Source organism: Dermochelys coriacea, chromosome 8 (genome assembly GCF_009764565.3).
Source record: "Dermochelys coriacea isolate rDerCor1 chromosome 8, rDerCor1.pri.v4, whole genome shotgun sequence".
Taxonomy (NCBI): domain Eukaryota; kingdom Metazoa; phylum Chordata; order Testudines; family Dermochelyidae; genus Dermochelys; species Dermochelys coriacea.
Window position 1 is genome coordinate 92,626,161 of NC_050075.1, and position 24,725 is coordinate 92,650,885.

The 24,725-nt window shown below is 42.1% G+C and overlaps 1 protein-coding gene and 1 long non-coding RNA gene across 7 annotated transcripts in view; both read right to left on the reverse strand.

The window, feature by feature from the left end:
• Nucleotides 1–24,725, reverse strand: part of NFIA (nuclear factor I A) — a 465,041-nt gene that overhangs the window by 350,187 nt on the left and 90,129 nt on the right. The gene's annotated exons all lie outside the window — the stretch shown is intronic.
• Nucleotides 1–24,725, reverse strand: part of LOC122461276 — a 75,013-nt gene that overhangs the window by 1,483 nt on the left and 48,805 nt on the right. Inside the window, exons 2-3 of one of the 2 annotated variants that reach the window (XR_006283163.1) lie at nt 17,620–17,729; nt 3,791–3,931 (exon numbers count right to left, since the gene is read on the reverse strand). This is a non-coding gene — a long non-coding RNA (uncharacterized LOC122461276). Of the gene's footprint in view, nt 1–3,790; nt 3,932–14,932; nt 15,032–17,619; nt 17,730–24,725 lie in introns of those variants that run through there. The other variant, XR_006283162.1, reaches the window with a different exon arrangement.

The window sequence follows — 24,725 nt, forward strand, 5'->3', positions numbered from 1 at the left end:
AGATTTGGCCTCCAAATTCTGTTGTCTGTTGGGAGTTGGGCATTGTCCTGTAGTACTATGTATCTTGGGCAACAGAAGTGACACCAAGGGTCAGATCATCAGCTGGTGTAAATCAGTGTAGCTCCATTGATTTATACCAGCTGAAGACCTGGCTTTTGGTTTTGCTTTCTTTGCACAAGTTACCTTTGTTCTCTGAGATTCCAAGACACTTACACATCAAAGCAGCAGCTCTCAAAATATTCTTCTCTATCTTCACACTTAATTATGTGTAGGTTCTGGCTAGAACATTAGTGGCAACAATATATAATCGTTTATTTCTTCACACACACTTGTAGCCAAAAGGAACACAGCAGCTCCTAAAGACTTTGATTTAGCCTATATGCTTTTGCTGCGGAATAATTAAATCCTTGGTTACTAGTCTGAAATACCATACTGTACAAAGCACAACTCACAAAATAAGAATTCTCACTATTATTCACACAAACTCTTTTGCCTTGTGTTGTTCCAGAAGAAATTGGTGCTAAGGGTCTAGAGAGGACCAAGGAGAGCTACAAGCCAATGTTGAGGCACAGGATATACATGAATCTCCAAGTTCTTCTGATTCAGGTGGCTGAATTCCGGAATGGGGTGCTAGAACAAGTAATGGAAACCAGGGGTCCCTGGTTCCAAATAGGCCACCTGATCTAACCCCTGGTTACACATAACAGATGTGAATGTACTATCCATTCACCCACCCACATTTTTAGTATTATAACTCATCACCATACTAAATAATCTCCCAACAACAATTACATCTCTCTCTTCCTTCTTTGCTACTAGGAGGCTGGTTTAGGAGTTGGGGTCTTAATATAAACGAATACAAAAGTCTGAGAGGGAGGGTATTGCTTGGGGAAAGCTTGAGCAAGGGGGTGGGTTTGTCATTTAGATTTCAACGCGGTGAGGCTGGGGATTATTCTTATTCCATCTGACAGTGAGTTCCACAGTCTTGATGCGTCTCTTTCATGGTCACGAGCCTACCCCATTGGTTAACTGTTTCATTGCCGTGGAATGTAACTGGTAGAAGATCCTGGGTCACAGAGACAGAATGTCTCTCTCAGGTAGCTAAATCTAATTACATGTAGTGCTTTGATTACCAGACAGAGATGTTGAACTGGACCCTGTGTTCACTGGGGGGGAGGGCACCATAAAGAGCAGCCTATCAGGATAATGTGTTCCTAGAGATTGTTGTTGCTGAGCAGATGGGCCAAGTCGTGCTCCAAAAAAGCTGGAAGTTCCTCAGGTAATGGGAAAGCTTCCTGGTCTTTAGCAAGTTTGTAGAGATTATACAGCTGCTGCTGACAACTGGGTAACTTCAAGAGCATCACCACCATCTGACAGGCAGATGCACCTATTTCATGTATAGTTCAGCATCTCTGTACCTGTGGAGAAATACCTATCAAGCCCCATCTTCAGTTATGTCTGTGCCTGGGTCTGCCACATCACATGTCTGGGTGCGTCACCAAGCTCTTTTTGCTGTGTCCCCTATATCTGTTTAAAATACAGAATAATTCTTCTCACCAACAAGAAGAAACTAAACATAATGATTACCTTGGACCCTTCCAGCTTCCATAATTTTTCCTCTCCTGTCCCAAGCAGGTCAAACAGGCTCCTAGAACATGGCTCCTGTTTAGATATTGACACTAGCTAAGATTTTTCAGATGCGACTAGTGATGCGGGAGGTGCTCAGCATGAGAATGGCAACTGAGTGCGGGGGGGGGGGTACTAAGCCTCCTTTAAAGTGCTTTCACAATTGGGCACCCAAAAACGTAAGTCACTTCTCAAAACCTTAGCCACTATTAAAATTTTAAATAATGTTATTTCCCCCAAATTGCTTATGGAAAGGGTAGAATTCCAACTGGGAGTGAGGAACCGATTCTGAAGTGTCATTTTCCCCTCACACTGGATTGTCCAAAGTGGTGTTCAAAGGCCAAGGTTTATCCACAAGGTTCTTTAAGATTCCTTTCCCCACTGGATTATTTTATCTTGACAATTGAAGCAGCCTTTGTATGATCACACTCTATTTTATGTAATTCCCATAGGGACTATTCTTGTCTCCTTGCGTGCAAGCAGCTCCCATTAATGTCAGTGGGAGTTAACACATGAGCACGGACATGAGAACAGACCTCTTGCTGTGCACTTGAGTGGATGTTTTTGATGTGGATCCAGATCATTTGCGGCAAACGTTGTTATTAGAAATCACTGAACTTAATGTGGCCACCTAACAGTTTTCCCCACACCTTCCTTTTTATTCCTTCATGTTTGGGTTGCAAAGGATAGTTTTGAGTAGTGAGGTAAATGCAGCATAAACACAAGCTGATTCAGGAATCGTTTCTCAGTAAGGGGTGGCTTAATTATATGTAGTCTCCTCTGTCTGCCATGCAACATTATGCACTCGAGCCTCTTCACAAGAGGAAGGATGGTTTGTAGTTAAGGCACAGGACTGGGACTCAGGAGCCCTGGGTCTGCTTCCAGCTCTGTGACAGACTTCCTGGGCTACTGCGGACAAGCCCTTTAAGCAGAGATTTCCAAAGGGATTTTGATGCCCAGTTCCTGTGAAAGTAAATTTAAACCTAGATAACTTTGAAAATTCTCAGTTTAATTTCTCTATGCCTCAGCTCCCCATCTGTGAAATGGAGATCATAATGCTTCCCTATCTCAGCAGAGTGTTGTGTGGATAAATACTTGGGAAGTGCTATGAGCATATGGTTATATACATAGAAAGATCCATAACATGAGTCTTTCTTTTCCACACAAACTTAATGTCTGTGGAGGGTTGTCTAAAAGATATTTGTGTGCATACAAGTCAATAATGTAGTGAAGAATAAACTTTGTTCACGAAGTTGAAATCCAGAATCTATTCAATAAAATAACGTCCTAAATTATCTCATTTAATCTGTATTTCCATTCCATTGCAGCGGGGGGGGGGGGGGGCGGGACAGAGAAACATTACAGCACAACACTTGACTATCTGATAACCATGTACAACGAGTTCCTGATCTCAGTTCAGTTCTTAGTGAACAGGCATCCACATCTGAATGAACTTGCCAAACGAGGACCTAGGTCTCAATAATAATCTCTTATTTTGTTTATGTCTTCAGCTAACACAGGAGTTCTCAAAATTCATTGCACCGGGACCCCCTTCTGATAACAAAAATTAGTACACGACCCCAGGAGTGGGGACTGAAGCCTGAGCCCACCCAAGCCCCGCTGTTCCGGATGGGAGGGCCAAAACCTGGGCGGGCAGGCCAAAGCCGAAGCCCAAGGGCTTCAGACCCAGGTAGGGGGCCTGTAACTTGACCCCCCATCCCCGGGGGCAGTGGGGCTCAGGCTTCAGCTTTGGCCCTGGGCCCCAGCAAGTCTAAGCCAGTCTAAGCGACCCCATTAAAATGAAGTTGCGACCCACTTTGGGGTCCCCACCCAGAGTTTGAGAACTGGTGAATTTACAGATTTTGTACTCATTGAACATTTCTCAGAGTATTTTTTAAATGTACCATCAGGGGAGAAATTCATTGATCCATAGTTTTGGGTGTATTGGGGCCATATGCAAAAGTAAATCAAGAGATCAGCAGGCAACACTCTATTTTGCAGTACCCATCCTTCCAGATTGTAATCCACTAAATTTAAATCTTCACTTTCCATCTAACTCCAAGATACCAAGTCTGATGTTGATTACATCAACAGGGTGAACACATTGGTTGGCTCATGGAATCTCAAGGTAAAGACCATGTCTATTTGTTTTTCAGTCACTTACGCTCTGATCCTGTAAGCTGCTTTGTGTGGGCAGAGCCTTTTACCCAGGCAGAACCCTAATGAAGGCAAGGGAGCTTTCAATGGGGACACTGGTCTACATACGTGGAGGAGCTGGCAGGATCAGACAGTCTTACAGATGCATCTATATCTATATGGATAGCATCATATGACACTATTAGCATTGTTTAACCTTAGAAAGCATTGGTAAAACAATTTCATTAATTAAAATATCAGTGACCTTGGTGCTTGTATACACTGTGTTTTGATTTTAATTCATGGAGCCTCACAGTCAGTTACACTGGTGCCAAATAAAAATGCTTCAGTGGAACTTTCCACAGATTAAGCTGCGTTTATACAAAGTTTTATACTGACATTACAACATATCTGATTAAAATGCAGAACAATTTCAGGTTGGAGGTCATGTGGCTGTATGCAAGCATACATTTAGCTGAGTCTGCAGATGCAACCATGCAGGTGTTTCTGTCATTTTGATTCAGTTGGGAAAATTGTCAATGTTCAGTGGCCCTCAAAATCACACATCCATCTGTGGTTCAGTTCATTGCAATAGGAGTTTCATAGATACTTCACTAGGGATGGGTACTGAATTCCCAAGTCAAACATTTGTGAATTGGGTCAGACACTAGAATCAGGTAAATTCTGGGAGTAATGCAAGCATCAAGTATTTCAACTCAAGTCCATATTTATTAACTCTCAGATCTAAAGGTAGAGATAGGGTAAAAGAGGAATCATTTATCTGAACATCCCTTCTCCACAAAAGTAAACACTGAGATTTCTTATAAAATGGGATGTCTAAACCATTCCTGATTTGGAATTTCCAAATACTAAACTAACCTGAGTTTGCTCACCTCCCTCTGAAACAGACATGGGCCCCAGCACAACCCTGCATTTGAACACTTTCAAATTCAGAACCAAATTTTGCAGCTTGAGCCCATTATTAATTAATAAAATATAACTATTATTATTTTTGTGTATTCATTTATTTATTTTTACAGCCACCAAAAGTATGCTAGTTAGTGTACTGGACAAGTGGAAAGACAAGATATCTGCCCCAACGAGTTTACATGCTTCGACGGAAGTCCATAGGACCGCTCATATAATTAAAGTTGTGCATGTACTTTAGTGCTTTGCTAGACTGAAATATATTTTAAGGCAGGACAATACAAATGGGAGCAACAAACTGTAGACAGACAATAGGGAGGGCAAGGAAGTGGTTACAGCAGATTCAGCAATGGTTACAGTGGTTTCACCTTCTAAAACTATACATTCAGTGCTCAGCTGCTTCAATGAGATATAACTACGCATGCAAATTGGAAAGTTCTACAGAAGTAGCTCAGTGCTAGGGGAGTGTGTATTCAGCGACTGCTGCGGTGCACTGCTGCTAACATTCTGAATATTACCTCACTGCACTGTTCTTTCCAGTCCATAGATCATTCTAATCTGAGAACATCTAGATCTTACCTACGATGTCAAGCAGGATGACATAACTTTTGGAAGACACAGACTTTACGTCATTGAAACTCAGTGAAGTAATCTAGCTAATGTTCAGGTTTTGTCTACAAAATTTCCACAGAGGTAACATGGTTTGGCAGAAAAAAAGAAAACAAAAATCACAGACTTATTTCCTTTGTTACCTTGAGGATCATCATGTTTATACATTTTGAAAGAATTAGCGAAGTAATTCGTGGAATGTTTCTATGTTATGTTATTTTAGAAAATAAATGACCTGACTGGAATTTTAACCCTTAAAATATCATGTGGAAACTAGAAAAATCTGTCCTTGGTTGATTTCATAGAATATCAGGGTTGGACGGGACCTCAGGAGATCATCTAGTCCAACCCCCTGCTCAAGCAGGACCAATCCCCAATTTTTTGGCCCAGGTCCCTAAATGATGAAATAGTATAATTGAAATAAAAGACATTTGCATCGAAAGTAAATGCAAGACAAATTTCCTAGTGAATTCACTTAAAAGGAGTTTTGGATACCTGTAAGTAATTACACTATTACATTCTCCAACTGATTTAATTCAGGCTAAGTAGCAACTACTGTATGTCCAAAAGATAATGAATTAAAGCAATGCTTTGGCATATCCCCTTTCTGAAATGTTAGCAGTCTCTCAAGTGGCTTAAAATAGGCTTCAATAAAAGGACAGGAAAATATATGCAATTAAATTCAATCAATAAAGCTGTCCTTGACCAACATCCACATTTTAAAAAAAAATTCCCACTGAATTATGAGAAACCTGTTCTGATTATAACTGGATGAGTTTCATTATGTATGCAACAAAATTGTGTGTCAATTTTAAAACAAGTTTGGAGAAACAAAAAGCAACTAACTTTTCCTTCTCCCCCACCACAACCCTCCCCCAAATCTAGATTTTTTTCCACTTGCAAAAAATTTAGTGAGCACTGGGGAACTGAAAAGACTGTTGCCCTGGTGTGGAGGCATCTCACTCTCTGACATTATATATATATATATATATATAAACTAAATGGAGGTAATTTACCGTCTGTGAAAGGTGTCACATAATGTAGAGGAAGGATGGTCCAATGGTTTGAGCACTACCCTAGGATTTGGGAGAAATGGGTTCAAGTTCCTGCTCCACTATGGTCTTCCTGCATGACCTTGGCTAAGTCATTTAGCCTCTCTGTGCCTCAATTCTCTTCTGTAAAATGGGGATAATAGCACTTCCATACCTCACAAGGGTTTTGCGAGAATAAATACGTTACAAAGACTTTGAGGTCCTACAGTACATAGAAATGCTTTGGTAGACAGAAGTCCTCCAGAGAAAACATTTAACATTGCAGATTCTTCAAGCTTTGAGGGACTAATCTTAAAAATAACGGGGTAATCCTTGACTTGACTTGCAAATCCTTGACTTATTCACTGTAAACACCAGGAAGGTGTCCCCAAATTTAGGGCTAGATTGTGGCGGCATAACCTGCTTTGAGGAGACCAGGAAGGGACCTATGTCTCTAAGAGTCACAGTTTGTTCCTTGCTTTCATCTTACTTCAAGGGCCAGGGCACCAGTAGCAGAATATGTGCCCCTCTGTTCTGGCTCTACATGGGCTAGTGAGCTGGAGGTGGACCAGGACTGCTCATTCCCACCCATGCCTGCCCACCTGTGCAGGAGGGAGAGTCTGTGTCCCTGGAAGTGACTCTCCTCACCCCTATATTGTGACTTGCAGTCTGCCCATTTTGGAGAATTCAGGGGGCACCTTATGCCCTCTTACCCCTTTACACAGCAGGGGAGGCCAAGTGACAATCTTGTCCTTACTCCTTATCCAAAATTATTGAACAACTAATTTCTGTGAACAGAGCTTGATCTGTTTTGACTAGATACATAAGTCACATGTGGGGCCACGGGACCCTAGGTCATGTGCCCTAAGTCAGGGTGTTGGTGTGTAGAAGCTGCTACCATGGACCTATACCATCAGAGGGTTCCACTACCCAGAGAGCTCCCTCTAAGGCCAGATAAGATGACTTTAAAACTACTTTGTACTGCCAGAGTGGCACAAACCAACTTTAATGAACTAGACTCAACTCTCTGTGTGGACCTGATTCATACTATTATTTGTCTTGCTGTAGTGCCTAGGAACCCTAGTCACGGACCAGGACCCCATTGTGTTAGGCGCTGTACAAACACAGAACACGATGACAGGCCCCTGCGCCAAGGAGCTTACAATCTAAAGTACCTCTCACATAGGGATTTTGTCCTCACAGATGCAGGTGCAGGACTGGGACCTTAGGTCTTTTAAATTTTGTAAGGTGCTCAGATCTGGAAATACATTTTGCTCAAAGGCTGGCTTGAAACCAGCAAGGTTGGTCATTAGGAGCCAAAATGTTACAAAAATGATTAAACTCTTCAATCTCACAGTAGAACATCAAAACTCACTGGTTTCATGACAGAACTCTGAGTTTTATCTGAAGTTTGAATTTTTGGGGTTAAATTGAACCTGAAACTCAAAGTGAAGCTAGACTGCTCGCAAAACTGAGTGATCTTGATACAGCTGTAGCAATTTCACTGAATTAGGCAAATGAACTGAGTTAGTTACTTGCCATGCGTTGCAGGACAGTTCTGGGAACCACCATCATTTGCACAGCACTGGGAGTTCTGGGGATGATCAGAGATCTTGGGATGTATATGGACTCCAAATGTGAAAGAGAATCATTTTACAAAATTTAAGCACAGAGTAAGACAGATGCAAATAAAGAATTAGATGCAGAACTTACTGGAGCTAATGGGAAAACTTGCATTGACTTTGATGGGAGCACGATTGAATCCAAAATGTGAAGACTGAGCGACAGTATCTCAATCAGATTGGATGAAATTTCCTATGGGTCAGAAGGCTGACCTGTCTAGCAGGATTATCCCCCCCCCCCGGCAAATTTCTGAAAACCCAAGTAACTGCTTAGTGACAACAGAACCACTAGCTTGTACAACCCCGAGCTCTACACATACAGAACACAACACCCAAGCTTCTTTTATTCCCTTAGCAACAGAAGTTGGCACCTGTGATTGTTTGTTTTCAACGACTGACACTATGAGTTTGAACTTACATCTGTTTTGCTGAGTTATGGTAAAACAATCTTAGTAACTGCAAAAATGCCGGCCAGATCATTTCCAGCTTGCACGACTTCTTAGTTCATTTCACATTCCACTCTGAAAATGGAGAAATAGTGCACTAGAGGTACATGACAAGTCTGCTACAGGCTTGGGCTCGACAGCTTGACCTATTCCCTGCTATAAAACTTGCTTATATAAAAGTTTTCCTAATGTCCTTTATAGTTCATCTGTGAAGGATTGTCCACCTAGTGCCTTATCACAGGCGCTGGAATGAGGCCAGGAGATGGCAACAATATGAACTGCTGCAGGGGATAACAAGGACTCTGTTATGACTGGGAACGTTTGCAGTACTATAAATAACTCTATCAATATTGTGATAATGGCACTTTAAAGAGGTCTATTTTACAAGTGTTGAATGTAAGAGAGACGGCAGCTGTGCTCATTAATTCTGAAGTATGCTCCTCTTCATGTACAATTTGCAGGTGTAACAATAGAAGTGTTGACTCAACGGAGGTCTAGATAATGTTTAGATTAAAAAAAAAGGTCACAGTAGCATGATTACTTTCTAACAGGTTTATTATGTTTGGCAGAAGAAAAGCAAACGGCAGTTTAATTGAAAACAACATAAAGTAAAATAGAACTTTGTTACAGAATTTAGCTCTTCATAAATAGCTTCCCTCCCCCAAAAGGCAAGTACCATAATTGACAGTGGTAGATCTTTTGATAATTAATTGCAGTAAATTATCACTTGGCACAAAAAAGGCATAATTCTAATCAATTTGCAACCTTTCCAGCATAACACTGAATTGAAAATGGCACTGCTTTTTTTCAAGCGAACATGAACTGAAGTACTAACTACAATGTGCTGCTTTCATATATTTTCTGTGTTCATAGTCAAATTCAGATCCTCGTGTTATTTCTGTGGGATCCCTGTGTCATATGGATGACCCATCTGGGCAAAAGATTCCGATTTAGCTTGAATTAATCTTCTGGAGAATGTGATAGTATAAATAATTACAGAGATCCACGCAAAACAGCTTTTGTCAGAGTTGTTCAAGAATAGCAATGCCATGATTCAGAGATGTGATTAGAGAAGAGGAATGGGAATCTGGACTCCTGGATTCTAATTCCTGGCTTTTTCATTGACTAAGCTTGAAGTGTAATCCACAGTCCCTTTTTATTCACTATTTAATCCAGACCAGGATTTAGGGAGAGCCTATGTCAGGGGTGGGCAATAATTTTCACGGTGGGGGCCACTCCACGAATTTTGGTAAGTCGTCCCGGGCCACACATTTCTGCCATATTAATGGAGAGCGTGCGGGGTCTGGGAGGGAGTTTGGGTGCAGAAGGGTGCTCTGGATTGGTGCAGAGTGTTGGGGTGCAGGAGAGGGTGAGGGGTGTGGGCTCTGGGAGGGAGTTTGCTGCAGGAGGGGGCTCCAGGCTGGGGCAGGGAATTGAGGTGCAGGTGGGGGTGCAGGGTCTGGGAGGGAGATTGGGTGCAGGACGGGGTTCTGACATGGGGTAGGGTGTGGGAGGGGGTGTGAGGTGCAGGCTCTGGCCAGGAGGCGCTTACCACAGGGGCGCACAGAGATGTGCCAGCAGCAGACGGCTGCTTCTGGGAGCAGCGTGGGGCTACGACAGGCAGGCAGCCTGCCTGAGTGCCCCACTGCGCTGCGGGACTTTTAGCGGCCCAGATTCGTAGATCGCGGACAGAAATGGGCAGAGGATGCTGGACAGAAATGTTAGTCATGGTGGGCTGGAAATGTTAGATGGGCCAGATCCGGCTTGCGGGCTGTATTTTGCCCATCCCTGGCCTGGTGGTGATGCTGGATAGGTCAGTATGTGCTTAGTTAGAGCTAGGGAGATTCAGGTCCTTCAGGGTATGTCTACACTGCAATGTAAATCCAGGGTTTGAACTCAGTTTTAAAACCCCCTTCCTATTAACAAATAATGTTAACCTGGGGATGGAGGGTCCAAGCCTTAGTCTAGCCAGGACCCAGGGTTCAAACCCTATTGGTTTGTAGGACTCATGCTCTGGGAGACTGCCAAAAGTGCACCACAACACTATGGGCCAACTTTCTTTGTCCTCTGGACAGTCAAGTTTGGTGGATACTCAAGTTTTCCCACACTGCACCACAAACAGAGCTAGAGTGGCCACATTTCAAGAGGGCACTAGGAAGTCTGGGATATGGTTGGCTGTACTCAGGTCTGCATACTTCAGTGTGGTTGCTGGAGACCCATGTTCAGGCCCTGGTTAGATAATTCTTTACTTATAGTTGACAATCAGCGTAGACACTCAAGTCTTAGGTTCTCAAACCCAGGGTCCACTGACTGGAGTTCCACTAAGCCTAGGCTTACAATGCACTGTAGACATACCCTCAGCCTCAGTAAAGCACCTTGTTAACTTATTACAAATGAGTCCTGTTCTTTCTCTACCATTGGGGATACTACAAAGCCCTCCCTCAGCTCCCCCATAGCAATTGCAGATAAAATCTACATGACAAGTTTCTAAGGCTCTTCATGGAGGCAGAACGTCTGAACTCCACAGCATAGGCAGCAAGTCTGAGAACAGCATGAACATGCTGAGCCACAACATCATTTGTTTCAGAGTAGCAGCCATGTTAGTCTGTATCCGCAAAAAGAAAAGGAGTACTTGTGGCACCTTAGAGACTAACATATTTATTTGAGCATAAGCTTTTGTGAGCTACAGCTCACTTCATCGGATGCATTCATTGGAAAATACAGTGAGGAGATTTATATACACAGAGAACATGAAACAATGGGTGTTACCATACATACTGTAACGAGAGTGATCAGGTAAGATGAGCTATTACCAGTAGGACAGCGGGGGGCGAGCGGGGGAGAACCTTTTGTAGTGATAATCAAGGTGGGCCATTTCCAGCAGTTGACAAGAACGTCTGAGGAACAGTGGGGGAGAGAGAGGGGAAATAAACATGGGGAAATAGTTTTACTTTGTGTAATGACCCATCCACTCCCAGTCTTTATTCAAGTCTGTCATTTGTGGGGCTGCAGCAGGCCACATAACCTATGCTTTCCAGCTGCATGAGTGCCTGTGGGTAAGGATGCCCTCCACCCCTATCAAACATCATACATAGATTCCATTGCAAAGTCCTCTTACCAGTGCTTTGTTCATGATATTGAGATTGAGGCCCTACTCTGTGACCTTGTAGAAGCTGCTTAAGCACACGGTGCCTCAGTTTTTCCTTGTGTTCACTGGAGATAATATTTACTTACTGTACATCTGTGCTGCAAGAATAAATTGACATTTGAAAAGTGCTTTGAGATCCTTGAATATGAGTTACTAAATAAGTGTATTATGCATTACATCAGACCAGCTGTCAAAGATGAGAAGTCTGTACTGAAATTGAGCTGAACAATTCTTCAGATCTGTGACCCCAGTTACATCCGTTTCTTCCTCCTTTGCTGATTACTGTTAGCCTTGATAATAATGATCTCAAAGACGACATTAGCAGCCTAACCTACACTATGATTTAATCCTGATTGCAACAGATCAAGGTTTGATTTAATTGCTCCACAATTAATTAGAAATAGAAACAAGGCATAAAAAAATGCTATTTCCACTTTAAATCAAGAAACTGTTTACATTCAATTGGTGCTCATGTTAGAACAAATCATTAAGCTATAAAAGATTACATCTGGGCTAGAATTAAAGTCAAGCTGATTCATTAACCCAAATGGTGGCCCAGAGATTACTGACACGGTATTGCTGCTCTGGTGATCAAAGGATCAAGGGATACATGACCAGATGACCCTAATTGAAACAATCTCCACTGAATTTTGTAAATGGATGAACTTGAAAGGACTAAGAAGATATTCACTAACTTCTGTCAAAACGGAAAATAAATTGGTTCTAGTAGCTTTGCTGTATAAATACCATAATGCAAACGGGGGGGGGGGGGAGGATAAGGGCTTTAAGCAGAACATAGAACAAGAATTTAATTTTTTTATTAAATCGCACAAGATCCTTATCCAAATTGTTCATAGCTCTCTGTTATAGTTGTTGAAATGTGAAATTTACAGCTGAAAACTTCATCATTACTGTCCCGCCAATGACCTCATCTCACCTGACCTATAGGGAGTATCTTCTCTTGAGGTTATCCAATAAATCTGTCCACATGCAAGGCCTGTCCCTAGAAAAACTTGCCAGTTGGGTTGAATTAGGAATGATAGTTTTATTACGTGAGCTACTGTTCACCAGGGATTGAGCAGAAATCACCAAACGTATTTCACTCAAGACTTCAAGATGAATTTGAACCTTGTTCCCAGCGGTGAAAGGCCAGATTTTTAACTCACTACACCTTCCAGGTTATTGGCCTTAAATGATGCATAAAGGAGAGATGCAGATGCCTAGTTCAGATACTAATAAGCTCAGTGAGTTTTGTTTGTGTTTCAAATTTTAATGAAGAGCAATAGGCTTAAGAATTAGAAAAGAACTGAGGCATGACTTCTTTTGAAAGGCTGGTATAGACATTAGTATATTCTGTATATCCATTTGTCAAAATTAGGAGTAACTGAACATAAGAACTTCCTGAAGACAGGGATTATAATTCTGGTTATGAAAGGGGAGGAATTGGATACAGATAACTAGTGATGGACAAACTTCAAAAGGATCCGGGCTTGTGCTTGGTTCGGATAAGCATCCACAAGCTTTGATGCATATCCAAAGCTTATCTGGACCTCCTGGGTCTGTAAATATTGGGATGGAAATCTTGCAAGAACAGGCTGTCTCAAGAGATTTTTCCTTCTGGTATTTTGGGCAAGTGTTTTCCAGTCATGCTGTAAATACAACAAAAAATAATGATGATAAATAATAGTTAGCACTTAAATGGTTATTGTTTGTAGAAGTGAAACACTAGGAAATTGCCCCTCTTGGAATGTTTTGTGTTTGGGTCTCCAGGTCTAGCCAGAACCAAAAGAACAAATGACAATAACTGTGGAGAAAAAGTAACCTCCACACTTTTTTGAACCTCTAATAGTGATGTGATCAGTTTAATTTGGGGCAGCTTTAATTTTATCAGAATAGATACAATAATTTCTAAAAGTAATACACTGTTAAAAATACTGTACAGGTTTAAGGTAAACAAGAACCAGATCCACGTAAGAGTAATGTTTTCTTAACAGAATGTGTGGTGTGGTGTGTGTGTGGGGTGGGAGGTGAGCTTCACCTCTGTGCTAATAGCAATGGAATTATAGCAATACAAGACGTGAATCCGGCCTAGAATTTACATTGATTTAATTTTTTTTCCAACCAAACACATGTTTGGGAAGATTAATTTTTATTTTGCATAAGTAACTTGTAGTTCTTCAAAGATACCAAGTAGATAAGGGCAGTGCAGTAGATTGTATCTGCTAAAACCATTTGATATGGTTCTATAGTGGAGATTGTTGGCTTATTATAAACTGTAGTGGTACACAGAAAAACAGCTTGAATGATAGAGATGTGGTTTGTGGGATTGGCAATGGGGTACAGAATCTCTCTTCTAGGACATAATATGCTGTTCAGTGGCCTGTGTGAAATGAACTAGTGGACTCAGTCCAGTTTCTATTTGGAAATGTGACCCAGCCACAAAATTGAGATCCAAGTCCAGATCTGATCTTCCTTAGAGTCCTCTCTATTTATCATATAAACAGCCACAACACACCCCACACCATATCCATTGGCCTCCTCAAATAGCAGAGAAACCAAGGATCGAATAGGCTTGAAATCTATATGAACCTCATCTCTCCATGTCAGTACTGGGGCACATTGTCAGGTCAGCACTGGGAGCCTTGCATTGCTGTCACTTGCACATGGGGCAAAGGAGCACAAGGAGCCTTTGCCAACTTTTGCACCTCTGAGGAAAAAGCAAGAGCAAGCACAGTGTGTGCTCTCAGAGGAGCAGAATTAATATACCTGGGGAGGGAGGTGGAGGGGGGGCAGTGGAGAAAACAGGGCAATGACCCTGCCCTCCTCTCATAGTGGCTGATGAACCGGTCCAGCTCTCAATGAAATCAGTGGGAATGTTTCAATGGACTTCCCTAGGAGTTGGCTTGGACTCATGTGGAGCTGGCTAGGCGCAGAGAGAGGAGCAGACTGTGCTGTCCTAAGGAATGTTGCAAATTGCTTGCTCTCTGGACATCCCAGAAGCTGAGGAAGGGGCTCTGCCTGCATCATGCACAATCTTGACGCTTACTAGTAAGAAACACCTAGACTGACATACTAAGAAATGAAATCAACAATCTTGCTGTGCTCACATGGAACGTCAAGTATACGAACACATACAAATGCAGCCAACACACGAAACAAAAATCCCTACTCATATTCAGGAAGCAACAAATCCGGCCTCACTCCATTTAAATTATCATTGGCCATGTCCTCCTTTCTCTTTTTAGCTGCTCAGTAAGACACATTTTGGCATCTTTGTATTCAGAGAGGATATTAATTTTTTTAATCTTTGATAGTACACATGAAAAAGAACTGACACATTAATATCCAGGGAAGTAAATTTGGATAAAAAAAAAAACAGTTTTTTTCCCATCTTGCTTGTTCCTCCTTAGCCAGGTCAGAAAAAGTACGTATTTTCATTTCCAGAGATGCAGAGTACTGTCCTGTTTCCAAACTGTCTGTGTAATTCTTTCTTTATCAATAACAGATGTAAAGATTGTGATTAAAATTCTATATATAGCAGCAGAATTAAGCAAAGACATTAACAACACTGTAAATACTTAACATTTTATACATACTTTGCAGTTCTCCAAGCATTCTGACAGTATTCTACAGATTGACATGCTGAGACACAGACACCTTCAAGCCAACACTTTCAATAAACATAGACAGGGACAAACAGGCATTTGAGCATCCAGTCAGGGACTCAGGTAAAGCTGGGTGTTCAGGGATTTTTCAGAGCTGGCACTTGGCTGAATCCAAGTTGTCAGAATGGCCAGAGGTGTTTGTACTTCAAGGGAGCATGTTGGGAGTGAGTTTAGGGGATTGAAACCCAAACTGCAATTTCAGAAGCACCTACAGGCACTCCAGGGCTGGTCCAGGTGCTCAAAAGTTAGCTGTATCAGAGGCCCTGCCAGGCCAGGAGGCACGAATTAAGGTGCTCATAATAGCAAGCACTTGCTGGGTACTCTTCAGTTTTTGCATCATTAAAATAGTCAGCACAAGAGGGAAGGCCCATCCCAATCCTCCTGCCCACATACATATGCACACAAGAGGCAGAGCAGGGAGAGAGAAAGAAAAAGACATACAAGGCAGATGCACGTGCAAAATGTGCTGAGGGTTTACAGAAGGTGTATGGGGGAAAAAGAGTCTGAGTCAGAAATAGAGAGTGGATAGGAAAGGTGGGAGGAGGCAGTAGAAAGGATGGGGGGAGGCGGTTGGGAAGGGCAGCAATGGGGAAAGGTTATAATATAACTCCTGGCCATATTAGGTCTGTTAACACGAGGAGAGAAGATGCCAGCTAAGGGAGGCTGAGGCTTGGAAGAGGAGTAAGCTCTGTTGACCGTAGGTGGTGATGGGATTCCCAGCTGTGATGTGCACTCAGAGTGATTCCTACTAGAGTCTTCTCTGAGAAAGCGTGGATGCAAGTAGCAAGAAACTCAAGTTTTCATTCAGTCAATCATTGGTAACCATTTCTCTAACCTAACCAATGTAATCCGTTTGTTATCTCAGAGTTAGGCTACTACAATATGCTGTACCTTGAGCGAAACTTTGAAAGCCACCCAGAAACTTCAGCCAGCATGCAATGCATCCAACCCACCTATTTTGTAAGGTGGGCAATCTATAGCACATTATAACTTTGCTCCATACTCTATTCCAATTTTGTGGGCGTCAGGTTTTCATAGCTGTTCATATGCTGCACCCCATGACCACTGAAAACCTCTTGCCTGCAACAGGAGGAAAACCCAGATCCTGCTGTGCCAAAAAGCAAAGCCCTCTGTCAGCTGAGATAAAGGAGGGTTTCCATTACCTTTTGGCAATGTAGGGCCTACGATACAAATGAGGAGGTTTGACTACATCCAGGAAAGAACAGCGGCATGCATATGAACTAGCCAGTTCATTGAAATGCCTTTCTAGCAAAATGTGGTCCTCTATCTAAAAAGCAATTGATCTCAAGAACATTGAGAATCATTCCTAAAGAAAACGTTTGTTCATACAAGTCAGTTGGTCACTATATGCCTTTTAGATTTATATGTAATACACTACAAACTTCATGGTGTCATGTGCATCTGAGAAATGAGGTGTTAGCTAAAAATGGAATTACTTCATGACTTTTCATTAGATTTAGAAGGAGCATGTTGTTGTGGCTAAAGAAGAAAAAATAAGAGTCACAATATCTGTATTCTGTTCCTGCCTCCGTCACAGACTCACTATGTGACCTTGGGCAAGTCATTTAGTCTCTCTGTATCTGTTTTCCTAACTGTAAAATGGGGATGATAATACTCACTTACCTTACAGGATATTTATAGGGTATTTTGAGGATTAACTGTTGTCTGTGAAATCCTTTGAGATCCTGGGATGGATGACGTTATGTCAGTGTAAAGTGAAATCTTAAAATGAATTTAAGATTTGCAGTTACATAGACTGTATACCAGACAGAATTGGGTCTATTGCCCACAGTACTGTACAGTGCTGAATGGAAACAGGCAACTTTAAAGTTATTTGCAAAAATTAACAGCATAATCTTTGTCTCTGGGGTCCCTAATATGTATGCAATCCTCCTTAAGTCTAAACTGAGCTTCCACTATCTATTCCACTACCACTAGGAAAATTCTCTTTATTTCTGAATTTGCAGCTGTCCCAGCAGAGAAGAAAAATGGAGCCTGTTTTGCCTCCACAGCTTGAGCCAAACACAAGATTGCTGCAGGAATTGGCAGTCAACTCAGAAAAGGAGTCGGGTTTTTACATGGGTTGTCTTCAAGTACTCTGATCAATTGCCTGTCTCTTCCAGCAGATGATGCTAAAGTGTGATTGTTTTGAGCTGCCTTAAGGAAAGAATGAGATATACGGGGAAATCTAATTAAATAAGTCACTAGATAGTTTTCCTCTCAGTGTAGTAAGAGAGAGCTGTAATAAATACACTGAAAAAATTGGGGCCCAGTCCTGCCTCTGTTGAAGTCAACAGCAGTTTTGGCACTGACTTTAAAACTAGCAGGGTCAGTCCCTTTGAATATTTCAAGAAACACACATTGTTTCAAACAAGCTGGCATGCTTACCTTAATGTACTTGAGTGTTTTCACAACTGTTAGTTCAGAAATGCATCCTCAGCTTCGGAATATCTTGCCACACTATTCTCCTGAATTTACTGTCGTCCGACAATCTCTGTCTAAATCAAAATGACTTGCTGACATTTTGTTAAGTCTGAACCTCAGTGCTACAACTCCATAGCTTTGCCTTCATTTAATAACTGACAGGTTACTAGCACCCTATTGGTGTGACTAGATCTCAGAGCACAAATCACTTAGAATGATATATTCCACACCAATTGCAATTCTAGATACATTTAAATGTACATGGCAGCTAATAGTAGTAACAAAAGAAAGCATTTTGTTGAGAGATGTTCCCAGCATTTGGGGGAATATTCACATTTAGCTTAAGATTTGGGTCAATTATTGAAATGTGTTCTGAGCTGTGAAGTCTGCACCCTGAATTGAACTTCCCCAGAGGTTGGGAGAGTGGGATAGAGTTTGGAGTTTGTTTAATTGTATCAGTGTGTTTTTGTAGGCTTATAACACAGCCATTAAAAGATTCCCTCTGAAATGAAGTTTTCAGTTCAAGGTCTCAGGCTGGGCAAACATGTTTATTATCATTATAAATACTAAATAATCTCAGTATATTTTTAGTGAGAAAAATACAATAGTGTTCAAGTTTTGATTTTTTTTATTTCTCTAGCAGAAAAAGGGTTTGGGATCTTTTAAAAACAAGTTAGTAGATTGTTTATCCACAACATTTACTAGGCTTTTGGATTTATATTATATACAAAAAAATGCACACTTTTAGATTTTTAACATCTAAGTCCTTAGTAATTGAAAATGGTTGCATATGTGGGTATATACACATCCTAGGGCTTTGTCTATACTACAGTGGTACAGCTACAGTGCTGCAGCTGTGTCGCTGTAGCACCATAGTATAGACGTGCTACAGCAATGGAAGGGGTTTTTCCATCATGGTGATTAATCCACCCCTCCCAGAATTGGTAGCTAGGTTGGCAGACAAATTCTACACCAGGCCTTAGGTCGGCTTAACTCAGGGGTGTGAATCATACCCCTGAGGAATGTAGCTAGGTCAACCTAAGTTTTAGGTGTGGACCAGGCCTAAGACACACTAAGAATGGTCCCTGCCCCAAAGAGCAACGCAGGACAAAAGGTGGAATGGGAAAAGAGGCACAGTGAGGTTAAGCAAGTTGCCCAAGATCACAGCAGATCTGTGACAGAGCCAGAACTAGAAGCCAGATCTCCAAATTCCCAGTCCTGTGCCACGTCCACTGGACCACACTATCTCTATGTGAATACACAGGTCTGTTTTAACGTACATTGGTGCTGTAAGATATAGAAGTTCCATTTATAAGTGTCTCTACAGATACATTACACACCATGTCATGAATCCAACAATAAGGTTTCCATGCTCCTGGCTGACACTTTCCACTATGTCAGAGATATGTGTAGTCTAGGGACACTTGGAGGATGCACTGAGGAGCACCACACCTCTTTGCTCTTCCAGGCACTTCAGAAAAACTCTCAGCATGGTGCATTAAAACCAAATTGCCTGGAAACAACTTTTAGAAGCCCTTTTACTCTTTTAAACTACAGAGCTGTTTTTTTTTTTTTTTTTAAAAAAGCGATACCGAAAATGCCTACATTAACCACACTGGTTTCAGAGTAGCAGCCGTGTTAGTCCTGTATTCGCAAAAGAAAAGGAGTAATTGTGGCACCTTAGAGACTAACACATTATTAGAGCATAAGCTTTCGTGAGCTACAGCTCACTTCATCCGATGAAGTGAGCTGTAGCTCACGAAAGCTTATGCTCTAATAATGTGTTAGTCCTCTAAGGTGCCACAAGTACTCCTTTTCTTTAAACCACCACTGTTGTTCATTTGACAACAACAAACAATGTCAAAAAAATGCAGAGTCAAGATGACTCACTGTCCTCTCTGCTAAGCACTGCAAAGGTTGTCAAGTAAGTAGTCAATGTTTTGCACCACATGCTCTACAAGGGTACTGATATACTCAGTTAAAGGTGGAGTAACAGCCCAAACTCTGAACTTCACTCAATTAAAATCAGAAGCAGAACTTAATTTGATGTTGTTTTTAGGAATCATTTTCACGATGGTCCAAATTCTACTCTGACTTACACATATGCAGCTCCACTAAAGTCAAGGGATATATACAGGCTGTAAGCCAGGACGAGGAATCTGGCTCCTCAATACCATCCCGTAGGCAGGGCTGTTCATTATTTTTGAAGGGCATTCAAAAAAGGTGGGTCCCACTACACAACTTTGAATGGACATTCTTCCTGACCTGTCCATTTCTCTTTCACCTATCTAAAACGAGACCCATTAGAAGAGGAGCCAAAAGTTACATACAGAACACAGGTTTCAGAGTAGCAGCCGTGTTAGTCTGTATTCGCAAAAAGAAAAGGAGGACTTGTGGCACCTTAGAGACTAACAAATTATTTGAGCGTAAGCTTTCGTGAGCTACAGCTCACTTCATCGGATGCATGCTGTAGCTCACGAAAGCTTATGCTCAAATAAATCTGTTAGTCTCTAAGGGGCCACAAGTACTCCTTTTCTTTATACAGAACACATTATTCCAATACATATGACCACTCATCCCTTTAAATCCATCCTCTTGCCTCCTTTTCTTTCCCCCAAATCCATCCATTCTCTTCAATCTCCATCCCACTAAATCCTTCCAGCCAAACCCTTGGTGGCTCTTCCCAGCACAGACTGAGCAGCAGTTGCTCAGCTCCCTTGAGGTGGGCTCTTTTTCACAATGCAACTTGAAGAGCAGCGTACCTCTTCCCTCTTGAAGTTTGTCCTGGGGTTGCAAATGTTCTGATGCGGAATCCTACCTACAGGTGGTGGCCTATGTGTCCCCTTGTGCTGCCTGACTGCCCAAGCAGAGGACAAGTGGAATTTACACTCTGGCTGACAGGACTGATTAGACTTAGCAATTAGTTTTTGCTTCACTGGAAGGCTAGATGACTGAGAAATGAACAAGACCCATGTATGTTAACCGATATCCATGGTGGCATGTCAGTCAATATTCTCTCCCTGAAGTACAAAAGAGAGAGGTTTTTTGTATGGTGAAAGTTTTCTTTGGTCTGTTTATTTTCACATAGTTCAGTTAGCATATCCCAGAAAATTAGATCAAATATCCCAGTCAGGTTGTGAACTATGTGGCTTGGGTCCATTTCTAAAAAAAACATGAATGGCGAGAACTCCTTAAAAAGCCACAGAAGGCTGAGAAAAGCCTGTTTCAAAGTGCTTTGCTCTGACAAAAACGCACATCAGATCTGAGGGAGGGATCCTCCTACCTAACATGCACTTCTGGGCTAGTCTGTGACTAGTTATTACTGGGTACAGAGTGGAGCTGAGGAAATAACTGATTTTTTCAGTTCACTGGCAGTTCTGGGAGTGGGGGGGGAGGAGGGAGAATTTGGTTCAACCTGAAGGAAAATGGCAAAACATTTCAGCAAATTGAAAAAAAAAACCAACACATTTTGTTTTCAGGTCAAGCAAAACCAGGCAATAGGGCATTCTGGGGTGGGTCTCTCTCAATCTCACTGGAATAGTCAGTGGGCCAGTGAGTGAGTGAAAGTGACTCTATAGCCTAATGGCTAGGCATGGAGATGAAAGATCCAAGTTCAAGTCCCTGCTCCAGTGACTATTTTTTTATACACAGGAATAGCTTTCAACAGAGAGACTGAGAAAACCACCCACAGATAGCCTATAGCGGAGGTGGGCAAACTACGGCCCACAGGACCATCCTGCCCGGCTCCTGGCCTGGGAGGCTAGCCCCCAGCCCCTCCCCTGCTGTCCCCCCTCTCCCATCAGCCAAGCTGCACGCGAGCAGTGGTCTGCGGCAACAAGGCTGCGCGCTCATGCAGGGCAGCGCAGCAGCGTGCCTGGCTCCAGCGTGGCTCCCAGACATGCTGCTGTGAGCGGCATGGTAAGGGGTCCGAGGCTGGGGGGTTGGATAAGGGGCAGGAGGTCCTTGGGGGCAGTCAGAGAGCAGGGGGCGGTTGGATAAGGGTGGGGTCCCAGGGGTGGTGGTCAGAGGACAGGGAACAGAGGGCGGTTGGATAGGGCAGAGGTTCTGGGGGGGCAGTCAGGGGATGGAAAGTGGGGGGTGGTTAGATGGGGTGGAGTCCCGGGGGGCGGTCAGGGGACAAGGAGCAGGGGGGGTTGTATGGGGGGGAGTTTGAGGGGGGTGGGAAGTGGGAGGGGGAAGATAAGGGATACGGGCCAGGCTGTTTGGGGAGGCACAGCCTTCCTGACCTGGCCCTCCATACAGTTTCACACCCCCGATGTGGCCCTCGGGCCAAAAAGTTTGCCCACCCCTGGTCTAGAGGTTCAGGCACTCTCCTGCAACATGGAGGCCCAACTTCAAATCCCTGCTCCACATCAGGCAGAGGGGGAAATTGAACCGAGGTCCCCCACATTGCAGGTGACTGTCCTAACCACTGGGTTAAAGATTATAAAGGATATGGCTCTTCCTCCAGTTTGTTTTGTGAATGGTGCTTAATTCCCCTTGCAAATCAAGCCTGAAAATTGTTTGTTTGTTTTTTGCCAAAACTATGGTGAACGTGTGTCAAATTCCCTAGTAGTTTTGGGTTGACTGAAATTGCATTTTTCGACAAATAAACCATTCATCCAAAAATTTTTGCCCAGGTCTAGTACACAGTGGAAGAGTAGGTGTTGTTCACTGTTCACCTACCACCAGGGTTTGGGGCCTGTAGATCAGCACTGCTGAGTGAAGCCAATGGACCACACTCATTTGTGGGTGATACCTCTTTCCTTCTGATCGCCCACTATAGATGGGAATGCCAGTGTGCAGACGGATGCAGTTGTATTTTTTGCTTCCTGGGATATCTAAGTAGTGAAATGGCATTTCCACTAACTATGGACCTTCCACACCCATTATAAATACTGACAGATCTGAAATCAAATCCTGTTTGCCCATTCACGTTAGTAGTCTGACAGAGGTCAAGAAACTTCTCACATGAGTAACATGAGTAGGATTTGGCTTTTGCCCCAAGTTTGAAGGACAGAATTAGTAATATCATTGTTGTACAGAACATGAAAACATAACGTGATCTTCAAAACTCACTGGATAATTTTGCTTAAATAGTATTGAAGGAAACTCAAACAAACAAACCAATACGCACTTCAAAACCAAGCAAATTGGGGAAGCCAAAGACAGGGGATAGAGCTGAACAAATGGCGCATCAGATTAAACTTGGCACTGGGAGGAAAAAGAAGAGAAGGAACCAGGAGATGAAGCAAAGGGACATTTGCCCCGGCTGGTCAGATACAGAAACAGAGCTAGGTGAAAAATGGAAATTATATGGTGAAAATTTGTTTTAAAAAGTCTTAAATTTTTTTTCAAACCAAATCATGTTTTTTTGACCAGGTCTAACTGAAAAGACATTGAAGCAGCACACTTTCTCACGGCCCAAGACTTCATGAAGTGGAGTCTAAAACAGTGTTTAATCAGAAACGTATTGGTTCTGCACATATGGACCTTCTCAGGTACCACCATATCCCAGATGTCTGTGACATTACTATGGGAAGGACCACTTGTTTCCTCTTAGGAAGCTGGGAGGCTCTCTGCAGCCAGTATCAAGTGAGAGCTTGGTTCATTCTTAATAGATACTCACTTCATGCATATCGTATCAGTGTCATTTCAATATTCAAGGAGTGTTCTTTTGTTATATTTGTACAGTGCCACAATGGGACCCCGATCTCAGATTAGGCCCCTAGGTGCTACATCAATAATAAATAAAATAGTTCAAGACTCTTTGCCATCGAGAAGTTAAGATAAGAAAAGAATAAAATAAATTTAAAAATACATAATGTTTTTCATCCATAAATCTCAAAGTGCATTTTAAAGGACATAAATCTCTGTGAATTAAATCTCTCTAAATTAACCCAGACTATTTGAAGGACTGCCTTTACATTTGAAACAAGGGCACCATTTCACTTCTCATTGTGCTGATTTACAGCTGAGTATTTCTGCAGCTAACTCTTATTTGTAGAAGGCGGCATTTGTGTGTGTTTTGCAATGCAAAAATTCTTTTAATTCCCTAACACTAGAACACATATTCCATTGAATTGCTCTGGTTTATAGGACTAGTTGCACAGATGTCCTCCTTTCCCAAGCCAGATGTACAGAAGGCTGCTTCCAGCTTAGCCCAAACTGGAACATGTTGACAGAATAACATTAATTGAGACCAGACATATTGCATTTTACATTAGAGGTCACACAAAAAGTGCAGGCTGCATATAGCATGAGCTGTTTTACATAAACATACATTTGGTTTAGCTTTAGTACATGGATTACCAAAAGAATGTTTGAGGAGAACACCAGTTAGAAAGATATAACAACCGTTCAACAAAGTATTCCAGAGCTGTATGCTCTCATTAGAATGAGTGTGAGCTGCTACACTTTTAAAGGTGATAAAAAGAAAAGTCCCAGGAAACATATTTGTGCGCGATATTTCATAAAGGTGGAAATAATTTTGTAGCTGTAACTAAAAGATTTTCTGACACCTTTCTTTCACAGCTCAATGATTTTAATACAGCAATATTCTTACCTAACAAACACCTTTCACCAGCAGCAAGCTGAGAGGAATAATAAGAAAATAAGAAATCAAGAAAGAATAATCAGAAAATAAGAAATCACCATAAGAAATGGTGACAACTTGGTCTGTAGGAACCAATTGGTTTCCAAAGGGTCAAATTCTGCCCTCTGTTACATCTACACAATCCCATGACCTCCCTCAAGAGGACTGGGTCAATGTAACTGGTGGCAGAATTTGGCTCTAATGTTAGCTGAGGAAGAACATGAGAGAAGCACTTGCAAAATCAGAGGTTAAATATTTTGAAGAGATTCCTCATGAAAACTAAACACCACTTTTAAAATAGGAACTGAAGAGAACCAAGGAAGTGGTGCTGGGATCTGGATCCAGATTAGGTTTAGGCTATGGGTTAGACATCAAGGTCAAATCAGGGCTAGGGTTCATGTTCAATGAAGCCAAAATCTCAAGAGCGTCTCTTTGAGAGACAGCTTTGCCTAAGCAGCAGAAATTTTGCATGGTA